Source organism: Somniosus microcephalus, chromosome 23 (assembly GCF_052327205.1).
Source record: "Somniosus microcephalus isolate GS21.2 chromosome 23, FLI_Smic_1.0, whole genome shotgun sequence".
Lineage (NCBI taxonomy): Eukaryota > Metazoa > Chordata > Chondrichthyes > Squaliformes > Somniosidae > Somniosus > Somniosus microcephalus.
Window position 1 is genome coordinate 66,266,576 of NC_141009.1, and position 16,155 is coordinate 66,282,730.

Genomic DNA, 16,155 nt, shown 5'->3' on the forward strand with positions numbered 1-16,155 from the left:
GAACACACAGCGCTCACGCTCCTGAATTCAGAGAACACACAGCGCACAAAGTCTCGAGTTCAGAGAATGCACAGTGCTCACACTCCCTAGTTCAGAGACCACACAGCGTGCTCACTCCCGAGTTCAGAGAACGCACAGCGCTCATAATCCTGAGTGCAGTGAACATGCAGAGCTCACACACCCAAGTTCAGAGAACGCACAGCGCTCATACTCCCGAGTTCAGAGAACACACAGCGCTCATACTCCCGAGTTCAGAGAACACAGCGCAAACTCTCCGAATTTCAGAGAACGCACAGCGCTCACACTCCCGAGTTCAGAGAACACACAGCGCTCACACACCTGAGTTCAGAGAACGCACAGTGCTCACACACCTTAGTTCAGAGAACGCACAGCGCTCACACTCCCGAGTTCAGAGAACACACAGCGCTCACAATCCCGAGTTCAGAGAACGCACAGCGCTCACACTCCCGAGTTCAGAGAACGCACAGCGCTCACAATCCCGAGTGCAGAGAACACACAGTGCTCATACTCCCGAGTTCAGAGAACGCACAGCGCTCACACTCCCGAGTTCAGAGAACGCACAGCGCTCACACTCCCGAGTTCAGAGAACGCACAGCACACACATTCCTGTGTTCAGAGAATGCACAGCGCTCACACTCCCGAGTTCAGAGAACGCACAGCGCTTGTACTCCCGAGTTCAGAGAACGCACAGCGCTCGTACTCCTGAGTTCAGAGAACACGCAGAGCTCACACACCCGAGTTCAGAGAACACACAGCGCGCTCACTCCCGAGTTCAGAGAACGCCCAGCGCTCACTCCCGAGTTCAGAGAACGCACAGCGCTCACACTCCCGAGTACAGAGAACACACAGCGCTCACACTCCCACATTCAGAGAACACACACCCCCGAGTTCAGAGAACGCACAGCGCTCACACTGCTGAGTTCAGAGAATGCACAGCGCTCACACTGCTGAGTTCAGAGAACGCACAGCGCCCACACTCCCGAGTACAGAGAACACACAGTGCTCACACTCCCGAGTTCAGTGAACACACAGCGCTCACGCTCCTGAGTTCAGAGAACGCACAGCGCTCACACTCCCGAGTTCAGAGAATGCACAGCGTTCACACTCCCGATTTCAGAGAACGCACAGCGCTCACACTCCTGAGTTCAGAGAACACACAGCGCTCACACTCCCGAGTTCAGGGAACACACAGCGCTCACACTCCTGAGTTCAGAGAACGCACAGCTTTCACACTCCCGAGTTCAGAGAACTCACAGCACTCACAGTCCCGAGTTCAGAGAACACACAGCGCTCGCACTCCCGAGTTCAGAGAACGCACAGCACTCACACTCCCGAGTTCAGAGAACGCACAGCGCTCACACTGCTGAGTTCAGAGAACGCACAGCGCTCACACTGCTGAGTTCAGAGAACGCACAGCGCTCACACTGCTGAGTTCAGAGAACACACAGCGCGCTCACTCCCGAGTTCAGAGAATGCACAGCATTCACACTCCCGAGTTCAGAGAACACACAGCGCTCACACTCCCAACTCCAGAGAATGCACAGCACTCACACTCCCCGGTTCAGAGAATGCACAGCGCTCACACTCCCGAGTTCAGCGAACGCACAGCGCTCACACACCCGAGTTCAGAGAACACACAGCGCTCACATTCCCGAGTTCAGAGAATGCACAGCATTCACACTCATGGGTTCAGAGAACACACATCGCTCACACTCCCGAGTTCAGAGAACACACAGCGCTCACACTCCCGAGTTCAGAGTACACACAACGCTCACACTCCCGAGTACAGAGAACACACAGTGATCACACTGCCACGTTCAGAGTACGCACAGTGCTCATACTCCCGAGTTCAGAGAACGCACAGCGCTCACACAGCTGAGTGCAGAGAATGCACAGCGCTCACACTCCCGAGTACAGAGAACGCACAGTGATCACACTGCCACGTTCAGAGTACGCACAGTGCTCATACTCCCGAGTTCACAGAACGCACAGCGCTCACACTCCCGAGTTCAGAGAACGCACAGCGCTCACACTCCCACGTTCAGAGAACACACACTCCCGAGTTCAGAGAATGGACAGCGCTCATACTCCCGAGTTCAGAGAACGCACAGCGCTCACACACCTAAGTTCAGAGAAAGCACAGCGCTCACACTCCCGAGTTCAGAGAACACACAGCGCTCACAATCCCGAGTTCAGAGAAAGCAAGGCGCTCACACCCCCGAGTTCAGAGAACACACAACGCTCACCCTCCCGAGTTCAGAGAACACACCTCGCTCACACAGCTGAGTTCAGAGAACACACAGCGCTCACACAGCTGAGTTCAAAGAATGCACAGCGCTCACACTCCCGAGTATGGAGAACACACAGTGATCACACTGCCACGTTCAGAATGCGCACAGTGCTCATCCTCCCGAGTTCAGAGAACGCACAGCGCTCACACTCCCTAGTTCAGAGAACACACAGCGCTCACACACCTGAGTTCAGAGAATGCACAGCGCTCACACTCCCGAGTTCAGAGAACACACAGCGCTCACACCGCTGAGTTCAGAGAACACACAGCGCTCACGCTCCTGAATTCAGAGAACACACAGCGCACAAAGTCTCGAGTTCAGAGAACGCACAGTGCTCACACTCCCTAGTTCAGAGAACACACAGCGTGCTCACTCCCGAGTTCAGAGAACGCACAACGCTCATAATCCTGAGTGCAGTGAACACGCAGAGCTCACACACCCAAGTTCAGAGAACGCACAGCGCTCACACTCCCGAGTTCAGAGAACACACAGCGTTCACACTCCCGAGTTCAGAGAATGCACAGCGCTCATACTCCCGAGTTCAGAGAATGCAGAGCGCTCATACTCCCGAGTTCAGAGAACACACCGCAAAATCTCCGAATTTCAGAGAACGCACAGCGCTCACACTCCCGAGTTCAGAGAACACACAGCGCTCACACACCTGAGTTCAGAGAATGCACAGTGCTCACACACCTTAGTTCAGAGAACGCACAGCGCTCACACTCCCGAGTTCAGAGAATGCACAGCGCTCACATTCCCGAGTTCAGAGAACGCACAGCGCTCACACTCCCGAGTTCAGAGAACGCACAGCGCTCACAATCCCGAGTGCAGAGAACGCACAGTGCTCATACTCCCGAGTTCAGAGAACGCACAGCGCTCACACTCCCGAGTTCAGAGAACGCACAGCGCTCACACTGCTGAGTTCAGAGAACGCACAGCACACACATTCCTGTGTTCAGAGAACGCACAGCGCTCACACTTCCGAATTCAGAGAACACACAGCGCACATAGTCCCGAGTTCAGAGAACGCACAGCGCTCACACTCCCTAGTTCAGAGAACACACAGCGCACTCACACCCGAGTTCAGAGAACGCACAGCGCGCTCACTCCCGAGTTCAGAGAACACAGCGCAAACTCTCCGAATTTCAGAGAACGCACAGCGCTCACACTCCCGAGTTCAGAGAACACGCAGAGCTCTCACACCCGAGTTCAGAGAACACACAGCGCGCTCACTCCCGAGTTCAGAGAACGCACAGCACTCACACTCCCGAGTTCAGAGAACACACAGCGCTCGCACTCCCGAGTTCAGAGAACGCACAGCACTCACACTCCCGAGTTCCGAAAATGCACAGTGCTCACACAGTGCCACATTCAGAGAACGCACAGCGCTCACACTCCCGAGTTCAGAGAACGTACAACACTCATAATCCTGAGTGCAGAGAAAGCACAGCACTCACACTCCCGAGTTCAGAGAACGCACAGCACTCACAGTCCCGAGTTCAGAGAACACACAGCGCTCGCACTCCCGAGTTCAGAGAACGCACAGCACTCACACTCCCGAGTTCAGAGAACGCACAGCACTCACACTCCCGAGTTCAGAGAACGCACAGCGCTCACACTGCTGAGTTCAGAGAACGCACAGCGCTCACACTCCCGAGTTCAGAGAACGCACAGCGCGCTCACTCCCGAGTTCAGAGAACGCACAGCATTCACACTCCCGAGTTCAGAGAACACACAGCGCGCTCACTCCCGAGTTCAGAGAACGCACAGAGCATACACTCCCGAGTTCCGAGAACGCACAGCGCTCACACTCCCAACTCCAGAGAATGCACAGCACTCACACTCCCCGGTTCAGAGAATGCACAGCGCTCACACTCCCGAGTTCAGCGAACGCACAGCGCTGACACACCCGAGTTCAGAGAACACACAGCGCTCACATTCCCGAGTTCAGAGAACGCACAACATTCACACTCACGGGTTCAGAGAACACACATCGCTCACACTCCCGAGTTCAGAGAACACACAGCGCTCACACTCCCGAGTTCAGAGTAAACACAGCGCTCACACAGCTGAGTTCAGAGAATGCACAGCGCTCACACTCCCGAGTACAGAGAACACACAGTGATCACACTGCCACGTTCAGAGTACGCACAGTGCTCATACTCCCGAGTTCACAGAACGCACAGCGCTCACACTCCCGAGTTCAGAGAATGCACAGCGCTCACACTCCCGAGTTCAGAGAACGCACAGCGCACACACTCTCGAGTTCAGAGAATGGACAGCGCTCATACTCCCGTCTTCAGAGAACGCACAGCGCTCACACACCGAAGTTCAGAGAACGCACAGCGCTCACACTCCCGAGTGCAGAGAACGCACAGCGCTCACGCTCCCGAGTTCAGAGAACACACAGCACTCACACACCTGAGTTCAGAGAACACACAGCGCTCACACTCCCGAGATCAGAGAACACACAGCGCTCACAATCCCGAGTTCAGAGAAAGCAAGGCGCTCACACCCCCGAGTTCAGAGAACACACAACGCTCACCCTCCCGAGTTCAGAGAACACACCGCGCTCACACAGCTGAGTTCAGAGAATGCACAGCGCTCACACTCCCGAGTACGGAGAACACACAGTGATCAAACTGCCACGTTCAGAATGCGCACAGTGCTCATCCTCCCGAGTTCAGAGAACGCACAGCGCTCACACTCCCCAGTTCAGAGAACACACAGCGCTCACACACCTGAGTTCAGAGAATGCACAGCGCTCACACCGCTGAGTTCAGAGAACACACAGCGCTCACGCTCCTGAATTCAGAGAACACACAGCGCACAAAGTCTCGAGTTCAGAGAACGCACAGTGCTCACACTCCCTATTTCAGAGAACACACAGCGTGCTCACTCCCGAGTTCAGAGAACGCACAGCGCTCATAATCCTGAGTGCAGTGAACATGCAGAGCTCACACACCCAAGTTCAGAGAACGCACAGCGCTCATACTCCCGAGTTCAGAGAACACACAGCGCTCATACTCCCGAGTTCAGAGAACACAGCGCAAACTCTCCGAATTTCAGAGAACGCACAGCGCTCACACTCCCGAGTTCAGAGAACACACAGCGCTCACACACCTGAGTTCAGAGAACGCACAGCGCTCACACTCCCGAGTTCAGAGAACACACAGCGCTCACAATCCCGAGTTCAGAGAACGCACAGCGCTCACACTCCCGAGTTCAGAGAACGCACAGCGCTCACAATCCCGAGTGCAGAGAACACACAGTGCTCATACTCCCGAGTTCAGAGAACGCACAGCGCTCACACTCCCGAGTTCAGAGAATGCACAGCGCTCACACTCCCGAGTTCAGAGAACGCACAGCGCTTGTACTCCCGAGTTCAGAGAACGCACAGCGCTCGTACTCCTGAGTTCAGAGAACACGCAGAGCTCACACACCCGAGTTCAGAGAACACACAGCGCGCTCACTCCCGAGTTCAGAGAACGCACAGCGCTCACACTCCCGAGTTCAGAGAACACACAGCACTCACACACCCGAGTTCAGAGAACGCACAGCGCTCACACTCCCGAGTTCAGAGAATGCACAGCGCTCACTCCCGAGTTCAGAGAACGCACAGCGCTCACACTCCCGAGTACAGAGAACGCACAGCGCTCACACTCCCACATTCAGAGAACACACACCCCCGAGTTCAGAGAACGCACAGCGCTCACACTGCTGAGTTCAGAGAATGCACAGCGCTCACACTGCTGAGTTCAGAGAACGCACAGCGCCCACACTCCCGAGTACAGAGAACACACAGTGCTCACACTCCCGAGTTCAGAGAACACACAGCGCTCACGCTCCCGAGTTCAGAGAACGCACAGCGCTCACACTCCCGAGTTCAGAGAATGCACAGCGGTCACACTCCCGAGTTCAGAGAACGCACAGCGCTCACACTCCTGAGTTCAGAGAACACACAGCGCTCACACTCCTGAGTTCAGGGAACACACAGCGCTCACAATCCTGAGTTCAGAGAACGCACAGCTTTCACACTCCCGAGTTCAGAGAACTCACAGCACTCACAGTCCCGAGTTCAGAGAACACACAGCGCTCGCACTCCCGAGTTCAGAGAACGCACAGCACTCACACTCCCGAGTTCAGAGAACGCACAGCGCTCACACTGCTGAGTTCAGAGAACGCACAGCGCTCACACTGCTGAGTTCAGAGAACGCACAGCGCTCACACTGCTGAGTTCAGAGAACACACAGCGCGCTCACTCCCGAGTTCAGAGAACGCACAGCATTCACACTCCCGAGTTCAGAGAACACACAGCGCTCACACTCCCAACTCCAGAGAATGCACAGCACTCACACTCCCCGGTTCAGAGAATGCACAGCGCTCACACTCCCGAGTTCAGCGAACGCACAGCGCTCACACACCCGAGTTCAGAGAACACACAGCGCTCACATTCCCGAGTTCAGAGAACGCACAGCATTCACACTCATGGGTTCAGAGAACACACATCGCTCACACTCCCGAGTTCAGAGAACACACAGCGCTCACACTCCTGAGTTCAGAGTACACACAACGCTCACACTCCCGAGTACAGAGAACACACAGTGATCACACTGCCACGTTCAGAGTACGCACAGTGCTCATACTCCCGAGTTCAGAGAACGCACAGCGCTCACACAGCTGAGTGCAGAGAATGCACAGCGCTCACACTCCCGAGTACAGAGAACGCACAGTGATCACACTGCAACGTTCAGAGTACGCACAGTGCTCATACTCCCGAGTTCACAGAACGCACAGCGCTCACACTCCCGAGTTCAGAGAACGCACAGCGCTCACACTCCCACGTTCAGAGAACACACACTCCCGAGTTCAGAGAATGGACAGCGCTCATACTCCCGAGTTCAGAGAACGCACAGTGCTCACACACCTAAGTTCAGAGAAAGCACAGCGCTCACACTCCCGAGTTCAGAGAACACAGAGCGCTCACAATCCCGAGTTCAGAGAAAGCAAGGCGCTCACACCCCCGAGTTCAGAGAACACACAACGCTCACCCTCCCGAGTTCAGAGAACACACCTCGCTCACACAGCTGAGTTCAGAGAACACACAGCGCTCACACAGCTGAGTTCAGAGAATGCACAGCGCTCACACTCCCGAGTACGGAGAACACACAGTGATCACACTGCCACGTTCAGAATGCGCACAGTGCTCATCCTCCCGAGTTCAGAGAACGCACAGCGCTCACACTCCCTAGTTCAGAGAACACACAGCGCTCACACACCTGAGTTCAGAGAATGCACAGCGCTCACACTCCCGACTTCAGAGAACACACAGCGCTCACACCGCTGAGTTCAGAGAACACACAGCGCTCACGCTCCTGAATTCAGAGAACACACAGCGCACAAAGCCTCGAGTTCAGAGAACGCACAGTGCTCACACTCCCTAGTTCAGAGAACACACAGCGTGCTCACTCCCGAGTTCAGAGAACGCACAACGCTCATAATCCTGAGTGCAGTGAACACGCAGAGCTCACACACCCAAGTTCAGAGAACGCACAGCGCTCACACTCCCGAGTTCAGAGAACACACAGCGCTCACACTCCCGAGTTCAGAGAACGCACAGCGCTCATACTCCCGAGTTCAGAGAATGCAGAGCGCTCATACTCCCGAGTTCAGAGAACACACCGCAAACTCTCCGAATTTCAGAGAACGCACAGCGCTCACACTCCCGAGTTCAGAGAACACACAGCGCTCACACACCTGAGTTCAGAGAATGCACAGTGCTCACATGCCTTAGTTCAGAGAACGCACAGCGCTCACACTCCCGAGTTCAGAGAATGCACAGCGCTCACATTCCCGAGTTCAGAGAACGCACAGCGCTCACACTCCCGAGTTCAGAGAACACACAGCGCTCACAATCCCGAGTGCAGAGAACGCACAGTGCTCATACTCCCGTGTTCAGAGAACGCACAGCGCTCACACTCCCGAGTTCAGAGAACGCACAGCGCTCACACTCCCGATTTCAGAGAACGCACAGCACACACATTCCTGTGTTCAGAAAATGCACAGCGCTCACACTTCTGAATTCAGAGAACACACAGCGCACATAGTCCTGAGTTCAGAGAACGCACAGCGCTCACACTCCCTAGTTCAGAGAACACACAGCGCACTCACTCCCGAGTTCAGAGAATGCACAGCACTCATACTCCCGAGTTCAGAGAACACACAGCGCTCACACTCCTGTGTTAAGAGAACGCGCAGCGCGCTCACGCCCGCGTTCAGAGAACACACAGCAGTCACGCTTCCGAGTTCAGAGAACACGCAGAGCTCACACACCCGAGTTCAGAGAACACACAGCGCGCTCACTCCCGAGTTCAGAGAACGCACAGCACTCACACTCCCGAGTTCAGAGAACACACAACGCTCACACTCCTGTGTTCAGAGAACGCACAGCGCTCACACTTCCGAGTTCCGAAAATGCACAGTGCTCACACAGTGCCACATTCAGAGAACGCACAGCGCTCACACTCCCGAGTTCAGAGAACGTACAACACTCATAATCCTGAGTGCAGAGAAAGCACAGCACTCACACTCCCGAGTTCAGAGAACGCACAGCACTCACAGTCCCGAGTTCAGAGAACACACAGCGCTCATACTGCCGAGTTCAGAGAACGCACAGCGCTCACACTGCTGAGTTCAGAGAACGCACAGCGCTCACACTCCCGAGTTCAGAGAACGCACAGCGCGCTCACTCCCGAGTTCAGAGAACGCACAGCATTCACACTCCCGAGTTCAGAGAACACACAGCGCGCTCACTCCCGAGTTCAGAGAACGCACAGAGCATACACTCCCGAGTTCCGAGAACGCACAGCGCTCACACTCCCAACTCCAGAGAATGCACAGCACTCACACTCCCCGGTTCAGAGAATGCACAGCGCTCACACTCCCGAGTTCAGCGAACGCACAGCGCTCACACACCCGAGTTCAGAGAACACACAGCGCTCCCATTCCCGAGTTCAGAGAACGCACAGCATTCACACTCACAGGTTCAGAGAACACACATCGCTCACACTCCCGAGTTCAGAGAACACACAGCGCTCATACTCCCGAGTTCAGAGTACACACAGCGCTCACACAGCTGAGTTCAGAGAATGCACAGCGCTCACACTCCCGAGTACAGAGAACACACAGTGATCACACTGCCATGTTCAGAGTACGCACAGTGCTCATACTCCCGAGTTCAGAGAACGCACAGCGCTCACACAGCTGAGTTCAGAGAATGCACAGCGCTCACACTCCCGAGTACAGAGAACACACAGTGATCACACTGCCACGTTCAGAGTACGCACAGTGCTCATACTCCCGAGTTCACAGAACGCACAGCGCTCACACTCCCGAGTTCAGAGAACGCACAGCGCTCACACTCCCGAGTTCAGAGAACGCACAGCGCACACACTCCCGAGTTCAGAGAATGGACAGCGCTCATACTCCCGAGTTCAGAGAACGCACAGCGCTCACACACCGAAGTTCAGAGAACGCACAGCGCTCACACTCCCGAGTGCAGAGAACGCACAGCGCTCACACTCCCGAGTTCAGAGAACACACAGCACTCACACACCTGAGTTCAGAGAACACACAGCGCTCACACTCCCGAGTTCAGAGAACACACAGCGCTCACAATCCCGAGTTCAGAGAAAGCAAGGCGCTCACACCCCCGAGTTCAGAAAACACACAACGCTCACCCTCCCGAGTTCAGAGAACACACCGCGCTCACACAGCTGAGTTCAGAGAACACACAGCGCTCACACAGCTGAGTTCAGAGAATGCACAGCGCTCACACTCCCGAGTACGGAGAACACACAGTGATCACACTGCCACGTTCAGAATGCGCACAGTGCTCATCCTCCCGAGTTCAGAGAACGCACAGCGCTCACACACCTGAGTTCAGAGAATGCACAGCGCTCACACCGCTGAGTTCAGAGAACACACAGCGCTCACGCTCCTGAATTCAGAGAACACACAGCGCACAAAGTCTCGAGTTCGGAGAACGCACAGTGCTCACACTCCCCAGTTCAGAGAACACAGCGTGCTCACTCCCGAGTTCAGAGAACGCACAGCGCTCATAATCCTGAGTGCAGTGAACATGCAGCGCTCATACTCCCGAGTTCAGAGAACACAGCGCAAACTCTCCGAATTTCAGAGAACGCACAGCACTCACACTCCCGAGTTCAGAGAACACACAGCGCTCACACACCTGAGTTCAGAGAACGCACAGTGCTCACACACCTTAGTTCAGAGTACGCACAGCGCTCACACTCCCGAGTTCAGAGAACACACAGCGCTCACAATCCCGAGTTCAGAGAACGCACAGCGCTCACACTCCCGAGTTCAGAAAACGCACAGCGCTCACACTCCCGAGTTCAGAGAACGCACAGCACACAAATTCCTGTGTTCAGAGAATGCACAGCGCTCACACTCCCGAGTTCAGAGAACGCACAGCGCTCATACTCCCGAGTTCAGAGAATGCACAGCGCTCGTACTCCTGAGTTCAGAGAACACGCAGAGCTCACACACCCGAGTTCAGAGAACACACAGCGCGCTCACTCCCGAGTTCAGAGAACGCACAGCGCTCACACTCCCGAGTTCAGAGAACACACAGCACTCACACTCCCGAGTTCAGAGAATGCACAGCGCTCACACTCCCGAGTTCAGAGAATGCACAGCGCTCACTCCCGAGTTCAGAGAACGCACAGCGCTCACACTCCCGAGTACAGAGAACACACAGCGCTCACACTCCCGAGTACAGAGAACACACAGCGCTCACACTCCCACATTCAGAGAACACACACCCCCGAGTTCAGAGAACGCACAGCGCTCACACTGCTGAGTTCAGAGTATGCACAGCGCTCACACTGCTGAGTTCAGAGAACGCACAGCGCCCACACTCCTGAGTACAGAGAACACACAGTGCTCACACTCCCGAGTTCAGAGAACACACAGCGCTCACGCTCCCGAGTTCAGAGAACGCACAGCGCTCACACTCCCGAGTTCAGAGAATGCACAGCGTTCACACTCCCGAGTTCAGAGAATGCACAGCGCTCACACTCCTGAGTTCAGAGAACACACAGCGCTCACACTCCCGAGTTCAGGGAACACACAGCGCTCACACTCCTGAGTTCAGAGAACACACAGCTTTCACACTCCCGAGTTCAGAGAACTCACAGCACTCACAGTCCCGAGTTCAGAGAACACACAGCGCTCGCACTCCCGAGTTCAGAGAACGCACAGCACTCACACTCCCGAGTTCAGAGAACGCACAGCGCTCACACTGCTGAGTTCAGAGAACGCACAGCGCTCACACTGCTGAGTTCAGAGAACGCACAGCGCTCACACTGCTGAGTTCAGAGAACACACAGCGTGCTCACTCCCGAGTTCAGAGAACGCACAGCATTCACACTCCCGAGTTCAGAGAACACACAGCGCTCACACTCCCAACTCCAGAGAATGCACAGCACTCACACTCCCCGGTTCAGAGAATGCACAGCGCTCACACTCCCGAGTTCAGCGAACGCACAGCGCTCACACACCCGAGTTCAGAGAACACACAGCGCTCACATTCCCGAGTTCAGAGAACGCACAGCATTCACACTCATGGGTTCAGAGAACACACATCGCTCACACTCCCGAGTTCAGAGAACACACAGCGCTCAAACTCCCGAGTTCAGAGTACACACAACGCTCACACTCCCGAGTACAGAGAACACACAGTGATCACACTGCCACGTTCAGAGTACGCACAGTGCTCATACTCCCGAGTTCAGAGAATGCACAGCGCTCACACAGCTGAGTTCAGGGAATGCACAGCGCTCACACTCCCGAGTACAGAGAACACACAGTGATCACACTGCCACGTTCAGAGTACGCACAGTGCTCATACTCCCGAGTTCACAGAACGCACAGCGCTCACACTCCCGAGTTCAGAGAACGCACAGCGCTCACACTCCCATGTTCAGAGAACACACACTCCCGAGTTCAGAGAATGGACAGCGCTCATACTCCCGAGTTCAGAGAACGCACAGCGCTCACACACCTAATTTCAGAGAAAGCACAGCGCTCACACTCCCGAGTTCAGAGAACACACAGCGCTCACAATCCCGAGTTCAGAGAACGCACAGCGCTCACACTCCCACGTTCATAGAACACACACTACCGAGTTCAGAGAATGGACAGCGCTCATACTCCCGAGTTCAGAGAACGCACAGCGCTCACACACCTAAGTTCAGAGAAAGCACAGCGCTCACACACCCGAGTTCAGAGAACACACCTCGCTCACACAGCTGAGTTCAGAGAACACACAGCGCTCACACAGCTGAGTTCAGAGAATGCACAGCGCTCACACTCCCGAGTACGGAGAACACACAGTGATCACACTGCCACGTTCAGAATGCGCACAGTGCTCATCCTCCCGAGTTCAGAGAACGCACAGCGCTCACACTCCCTAGTTCAGAGAACACACAGCGCTCACACACCTGAGTTCAGAGAATGCACAGCGCTCACACTCCCGAGTTCAGAGAACACACAGCGCTCACAACGCTGAGTTCAGAGAACACACAGCGCTCATGCTCCTGAATTCAGAGAACACACAGTGCACAAAGTCTCGAGTTCAGAGAACGCACAGTGCTCACACTCCCTAGTTCAGAGAACACACAGCGTGCTCACTCCCGAGTTCAGAGAACGCACAACGCTCATAATCCTGAGTGCAGTGAACACGCAGAGCTCACACACCCAAGTTCAGAGAATGCACAGCGCTCACACTCCCGAGTTCAGAGAACACACAGCGCTCACACTCCCGAGTTCAGAGAATGCACAGCGCTCATACTCCCGAGTTCAGAGAATGCAGAGCGCTCATACTCCCGAGTTCAGAGAACACACCGCAAACTCTCCGAATTTCAGAGAACGCACAGCGCTCACACTCCCGAGTTCAGAGAACACACAGCGCTCACACACCTGAGTTCAGAGAATGCACAGTGCTCACATGCCTTAGTTCAGAGAACGCACAGCGCTCACACTCCCGAGTTCAGAGAATGCACAGCGCTCACATTCCCGAGTTCAGAGAACGCACAGCGCTCGCACTCCCGAGTTCAGAGAACGCACAGCGCTCACAATCCCGAGTGCAGAGAACGCACAGTGCTCATACTCCCGTGTTCAGAGAACGCACAGCGCCCACACTCCTGAGTACAGAGAACACACAGTGCTCACACTCCCGAGTTCAGAGAACACACAGCGCTCACGCTCCCGAGTTCAGAGAACGCACAGCGCTCACACTCCCGAGTTCAGAGAATGCACAGCGTTCACACTCCCGAGTTCAGAGAATGCACAGCGCTCACACTCCTGAGTTCAGAGAACACACAGCGCTCACACTCCCGAGTTCAGGGAACACACAGCGCTCACACTCCTGAGTTCAGAGAACACTCAGCTTTCACACTCCCGAGTTCAGAGAACTCACAGCACTCACAGTCCCGAGTTCAGAGAACACACAGCGCTCGCACTCCCGAGTTCAGAGAACGCACAGCACTCACACTCCCGAGTTCAGAGAACGCACAGCGCTCACACTGCTGAGTTCAGAGAACGCACAGCGCTCACACTGCTGAGTTCAGAGAACGCACAGCGCTCACACTGCTGAGTTCAGAGAACACACAGCGTGCTCACTCCCGAGTTCAGAGAACGCACAGCATTCACACTCCCGAGTTCAGAGAACACACAGCGCTCACACTCCCATCTTCAGAGAATGCACAGCACTCACACTCCCCGGTTCAGAGAATGCACAGCGCTCACACTCCCGAGTTCAGCGAACGCACAGCGCTCACACACCCGAGTTCAGAGAACACACAGCGCTCACATTCCCGAGTTCAGAGAACGCACAGCATTCACACTCATGGGTTCAGAGAACACACATCGCTCACACTCCCGAGTTCAGAGAACACACAGCGCTCAAACTCCCGAGTTCAGAGTACACACAACGCTCACACTCCCGAGTACAGAGAACACACAGTGATCACACTGCCACGTTCAGAGTACGCACAGTGCTCATACTCCCGAGTTCAGAGAATGCACAGCGCTCACACAGCTGAGTTCAGGGAATGCACAGCGCTCACACTCCCGAGTACAGAGAACACACAGTGATCACACTGCCACGTTCACAGTATGCACAGTGCTCATACTCCCGAGTTCACAGAACGCACAGCGCTCACACTCCCGAGTTCAGAGAACGCACAGCGCTCACACTCCCATGTTCAGAGTACACACACTCCCGAGTTCAGAGAATGGACTGCGCTCATACTCCCGAGTTCAGAGAACGCACAGCGCTCACACACCTAATTTCAGAGAAAGCACAGCGCTCACACTCCCGAGTTCAGAGAACACACAGCGCTCACAATCCCGAGTTCAGAGAACGCACAGCGCTCACACTCCCACGTTCATAGAACACACACTCCCGAGTTCAGAGAATGGACAGCGCTCATACTCCCGAGTTCAGAGAACGCACAGCGCTCACACACCTAAGTTCAGAGAAAGCACAGCGCTCACACTCCCGAGTTCAGAGAACACACCTCGCTCACACTCCCGAGTTCAGAGAACGCACAACGCTCATAATCCTGAGTGCAGTGAACACGCAGAGCTCACACACCCAAGTTCAGAGAACGCACAGCGCTCACACTCCCGAGTTCAGAGAACACACAGCGCTCACACTCCCGAGTTCAGAGAATGCACAGCGCTCATACTCCCGAGTTCAGAGAATGCAGAGCGCTCATACTCCCGAGTTCAGAGAACACACCGCAAACTCTCCGAATTTCAGAGAACGCACAGCGCTCACACTCCCGAGTTCAGAGAACACACAGCGCTCACACACCTGAGTTCAGAGAATGCACAGTGCTCACATGCCTTAGTTCAGAGAACGCACAGCGCTCACACTCCCGAGTTCAGAGAATGCACAGCGCTCACATTCCCGAGTTCAGAGAACGCACAGCGCTCACACTCCCGAGTTCAGAGAACGCACAGCGCTCACAATCCCGAGTGCAGAGAACGCACAGTGCTCATACTCCCGAGTTCAGAGAACGCACAGCGCTCACACTCCCGAGTGCAGAGAACGCACAGCGCTCACACTCCCGAGTTCAGAGAATGCACAGCACACACATTCCTGTGTTCAGAAAACGCACAGCGCTCACACTTCCGAATTCAGAGAACACACAGCGCACATAGTCCCGAGTTCAGAGAACGCACAGCGCTCACACTCCCTAGTTCAGAGAACACACAGCGCACTCACTCCCGAGTTCAGAGAATGCACAGCAGTCACGCTTCCGAGTTCAGAGAACACGCAGAGCTCACACACCCGAGTTCAGAGAACACACAGCGCGCTCACTCCCGAGTTCAGAGAACGCACAGCACTCACACTCCCGAGTTCAGAGAACACACAACGCTCACACTCCTGTGTTCAGAGAACGCACAGCGCTCACACTTCCGAGTTCCGAAAATGCACAGTGCTCACACAGTGCCACATTCAGAGAACGCACAGCGCTCACACTCCCGAGTTCAGAGAACGTACAACACTCATAATCCTGAGTGCAGAGAAAGCACAGCACTCACACTCCCGAGTTCAGAGAACGCACAGCACTCACAGTCCCGAGTTCAGAGAACACACAGCGCTCACACTCCCGAGTTCAGAGAACGCACAGCGCTCACACTGCTGAGTTCAGAGAACGCACAGCGCTCACACTCCCGAGTTCAGAGAACGCACAGCGCGCTCACTCCCGAGTTCAGAGAACGCACAGCATTCACACTCCCGAGTTCA